The following is a 5444-nucleotide window of genomic DNA, read 5'->3' as shown; positions in this document are numbered from 1 at the left end:
AAGTCAACTTTCCTGCTCCTCTGATGCTGCCTGGCCTGCTGTGTTCCTCCAGCTCCACACTGTGTTATCTTAACTTCCTCACTTTATTACACCATGCCTCCAATTATGAAGTTTTATTAAGCTGCTTTCTCAGCCTGTCCTGCCACCTTCAATCATTTACGCACGTATCCCTACAGGGCTGTCTGCGCTTGAACCCCCTTTAGAACTGTCCCCATTATTTCTGAAGAAGGGTCTAGGCCCGAAACGTCAGCTTTCCTGCTCCTCTGATGCTGCTTGGCCTGCTGTGTTCATCCAGCTCTACACCTTGTTACCCTATTATTTCCTTCATCCCTCTCAACAAAATAAGTCAATTAGCAAGAACACAAATCAAAAAAAGTCCTTCATTGCCTGTAAAGCATTTTCGGATGACCTGAAGTCCTGACAGGTGCTATTTAAATGCAAATTCTGCCTTCTGCCTACACGCTTGCTGCTAAAAACACAATCCTTCAGCAGTAAACAGCATAGTGTTACCAAACTAAGAGGTTGTGGGAAAACACATTGACTTCCAATTTAACAAGTTCAGCTTTTGCAGTTCAGCTTCAACAAACCACAGTTACCATAGTGAGTGTACAAATAAATGCAGAGGCCTCAGTTCTTTTTATAAGAACGTTTGATGCATTCTTTTAATTCACGTCACTACAAATTGATTAACCCCTTTCAAACACAGCCCTGATCCCAACACAATTGCAAACAACTGCACACCAGCAAGGGCTCTTACAGCACTGTGGTAGTGCCCCTACCTTTGGGCCACGAGACATAGATTCAAGTCCCACTTTCTCCAGAGGTATGTTGTAACATTTCTGAACATTAAAAATAATTTTAAAAATAAAATCTATTCTAACAACAACAGCATACTAGAGGGGCAAACTCTATTTAAGCACCTCATCCCTAAACAAACAGTTTTCTTTGTTCACCATCTTCATTTTTTTTAATATAAAGTAATATTTTTTAATGAAGGCCTATTTCCCCACACATGCCCTCCCCACTGTGATTTTTCCTCCCCCTTAATTGTCATTAAATAGGGGTATCCTGAAGTTCAGTTGCCAACTCCAAAAAGTTCCAGGGCAATGCTGGGAGGTTGGCAAACCCTCTGTACCCATCTGCCTTCCTGGAACTATGGCACCTCACAGCATAACAACAACTGCATTTGTGTAGCACTTTGAACAAAGGCAAACATCCCCAAGATTCTTCTTGGGAGTGATGTTTGGACAAAATGTGACACCTTTCTTTACTCATAGAATCGATAGAATCTTGATCAAAGATCCTCAGACAGCACCTTCCAAACCCACTTCCACCTAGAAGGACAAGGGCAGCAAATACATGGGAACACCACCCCTTGCAAGCTCCCCTCCAAGCCCCTCACCATCCTGATTTGGAAATATACCACTATTCCTTGACTGTCGCTGGGTCAAAATCCCGGAATTCCATCCCTAAGCGCATTGCATGTCAACCCACAGCAGGTGGAATGCAACGGTTCAAGAAGGCAGCTCACCCCCACCTTCTCAAGGGCAACAAATGCTGGCTCAGCCAATGATGCCCACATCCCACAAATGAATAACTTCTTTTTAAACACCCCTGCAGCGTAGGGAGAGACCATTTGGCCCATCAGATTCTAGCCCTACCCCCCGCATTTCTCATGGCCAATCCAGCTAACCTGCATATCTTTTTAGGGGAAACGTGCAAACTCCACACAGACACTCACCCGAGGGTGGAATCAAACCGAGCTCCCTGGCGCTGTGAGGCAGCCGTGCTAACCACTGAGCCACCGTGCCACCCCTTCTTTGTTCTTTTCATCGAGTACAGTCATCACTGACAAGGCTAGAATTTGTTGCTCAACCTTAATTACACCTTGAACTGACTGGCTTATGGTTCATTTCAGAGGGCTGTTAAGATAAAGCACATTGCTATGGGTCTGCAGTCATATGTAAGTCAGACCAGGTAAGGACGGGAGATTTCCTTCCCTAAAGGACATCAGGGAGCCCGCTGGGATTTGCAAAATCAGAGATAGTTCCATGGCCCATGACAAAGACCAGCTTTTGCATTCAAGGTTTTATTAATGTTTCAATTAAATGCAAATTCCATTAGCTGCCCCCACTCCCTAAAAATTGATGGTCTACATTTCCTTTAATGGGATTTACATAGAATCATGGAGATGTGCATCATGAATACAGACTCTTCAGTCCAACTTGTCCATGCTGACCAGATATCCTAAATTAATCTAGTCCCATTTGCCAGCATTTGGCCCAATTCCCTCTAAACCCTTCCTATTCATATACCCATCCAGATACATTGAGTAGAGGAATTGGGAGTTCATGTTGTGGTTGTATTGGTGAGGCCCCTTTTGGAATACTGTGTCCAATTCTGGTCTCCCAGCTATAGGAAGGATGTTGTTCAACTGGAAAGGGTTCAGAAATTATGTACAAGGATGTTGCCAGGGTTGGAGGGTTTGAGTTACAGGGAGAGGCTGAATAGGCTGGGGCTACTTTCCCTGGAGTGTCGGAGGCTGAGGAGTGACCTTATAGAGGTTTATAAAATCATGAAAGGCATGGATAGGGTGAAGAGTTAAGGTCTTTTCCCCAGGGTAGGGGGGGTCCAAAACTAGAGGGCACTGTATTAAGGTGAGAGGGAAAACATATAAAATGGACCAAAGTGGCAGCTTTTTCTCACAGAGGATGGTGTGTGTATGGAATGAGCTGCCAGAGGAAGTGGTGGAGGCTGGTACAATTACAACATTTAAAAGGCATTTGGACGGGTACATGAATAGGAAGGGTTTAGAGAGATATGGGCCAAATGCTGGCAAATGGGACTAGATTAATTATGGATTTCTGGTCAGCATGGACAAGTTGGACCGAAGAGTCTGTTTCTGTGCTGTACAGCTCTATGACCCTATGAGATGCCTTTTAAATGTTGTATGTAAATCAATGAAATGGAAAACAAGTTTGATTTACTGGTGGTGGTTAATAGATGACAAAATACAACGGGTGATTTGGTGATGGGGGAACAACAACGTTCAGTTGTATGTAAGGTACTTCTGGATATAAAAGACACAGAAAAAAATAAACTCCACTAGCTGCCATGGTGAGATTTGAACCTTCGCGTCTTTGGCATTAAGCTGAGTCTCTGGGTTAGCTAATCTAGTGACTTTACCATTACACTACCACACCACTCTAACACTGAGTCAGTTTAGGGGTTGCTACAAGAAGTGACCAAATGTTTATTCAAAGGGTTAGGTTTTAAAACACACTGGAGAGAGAGTTGGAGAAACGGAGAGGTCACATTTACAGCTTAAACCCTGAGCACCTGAAATCACAGTCAGTGGTGATGGAGTGATTAAAATGTACAGGAATATAGAATTGCATGAGGGCAAGACCACGGAAGGATCTGAGCACAAAGCTGGGAATTTATAAAATCGAGGCAGCCTGGTCTCCTGATTCCAGCCAACGTCGTAGACACAGATATTCTGATTGTTTATTTCTAGGTGACATGTGGGAGCTTGCTGTTCACAAAATGGCTGCCACATTTACAACAGTGACTGTACTTCAAAAAGTATTTCATCAGATAAAAAGTGTTTGCAGTGTCCAGGCATCCTGAATGAAGAACATAATCAATAAGAGTAGGAATAGGCCATTCGGCCCCTCAGGCCTGCCCTGCCACTCTATAAGATTGGGACTGCTCTTTCCTGCTCCAGACCTCAATCCTACTTCATGTCAGCTCCTCACAGCCCATAACTCCCTGATATTTCAAAAATCTCCTTCCTCTATCAATACTTTCAATGATCTAGCCTCCAAAAACTTTGTGGAGTGATATATTACACACATTCACCGTCTTCTGAGAGAAGAAATTTCTTTGCCTTTTTGAATTAAATGAGTGTTCCTTTATTATGGAACTGCGTTCCCTACTTCAAAACTCCCCCACTCGAGGAAACATCTCCCCAACATCAACCTTGTCAAGGCCCCTCAGGATCTTGGATGTTTCAAGAAGATTGTGTCACATTGTTCTGAACTCTGATGAATAAAGGCCTAACCTGTTCAGCAGTTCTTGATAAGTCAATCTCTTCATCTCAGAAATTAGCCAAACGAACACAGTGCACAGCACAATGGCTCCGTGGTTAGTACTGTTGCCTCCCAGTACCAGGGACCTGGATTCAATCCCAATCTGGGGCAACTGTCCATGTGAAGTTTGCACTGTCTCCCTATGCCTGTGTTGGCTTCCTCTGGGTGCTCTGGTTTCCTTCTGCAGTCCAAAGGTGTACAGGTTAGGTAGATCAGCCATGGGAAATTGTCCGTAGTACCTAGGGATGTGCAGCATAAGTGGGTTAGCCATGGGATGTTTGGGTGAGTAGCTCTTCAGAGGGTTGATATGAGCCAAATGACCTGCTTCCATGCTCTAGGGATTCTACTGTATGCACCTCTTTGGAACTGCCAGTATATTTTTCTTAAAAACAGGGACCAAAACGGCAGACAGTACTCCAGGTGCGGCCTCACCAACACCCTGTGCAGTTATAACAAGACTTGCCCATTTTTAAACCCCAACCCACTCGCAATAAAGGCTAAAAAGCTGGCACTACACACATTCTGATAGGAGAGATTGTCCTGTTCCTGTTAATGAACATGAGGGATTGGTAACAGGGGAGAGGTAGAACAAGAAAGTGCGTGAGAGACAGAAAGAGTGAGAACGTTAAGACCAAAAAGAGAGAGCAAGCAAGACTACGTTGGATTGGAAAGGGAATGAGAAAAGATGTGAACCAGAGCTGGAATTTCACTGGCCAGGAGTTGATGACAGAGAGACAGACAGACAGAGTATCCGTTATTTTTCTCATGTAGATGTTGGGATTAGTGTCTGTGGCTGCAATCAGCTGCCACAGCCATCAGTGACCAAACAGAACAGAATGTGGAAGAAAGCAGGAGAGGGCGAGAGTGTGTGTGAGTAAGAAGGGGAAAGAACGAGGGAAGGAGAGAGACAGAACAAGGAGAGAAAGGGGAAAAAGAGAGAGAGAGAGAACGGAGAGGGGGTGGGGGTGGGAAAGCAAAGGGGGGAAGAGAGACATAGGAGAGGAGATCAGACAGCCAGAGAAGGACAGAGGGATTGAGCAGGGAGAGAGGAGGAGAACAAGGGACAGGGTGAGAAAGGGAACAGGGAGAGAAAAAGGAAGAGAGAGGACGGAAACAGAGGGAGTGCAAAAAAAGAGAGAATGATTGAGGTGGGGGAAGAGAGAAGGTGAGGGACACAGATAACAGGATAAATAACGGATTTGGGCTAGAGACTGAGCCAGTCACTTATTCTGCCTCTACACTGTAGCAACTCCTCCAGCCTTGGGATCTCTGATCAATGATGGATTTCGTAACTGACGAGAAACTCATTATTTTATAAATACAATGTATTGAGTTGGAGAGGGACAGCTGGAA

The sequence above is a fragment of the Rhincodon typus genome, chromosome 37 (genome assembly GCF_021869965.1).
Source record: "Rhincodon typus isolate 14 chromosome 37, sRhiTyp1.1, whole genome shotgun sequence".
In the NCBI taxonomy this organism is placed as follows: domain Eukaryota; kingdom Metazoa; phylum Chordata; class Chondrichthyes; order Orectolobiformes; family Rhincodontidae; genus Rhincodon; species Rhincodon typus.
The sequence above is the reverse complement of the archived record's forward strand: the minus strand, read 5'-3'. Positions refer to the sequence as shown.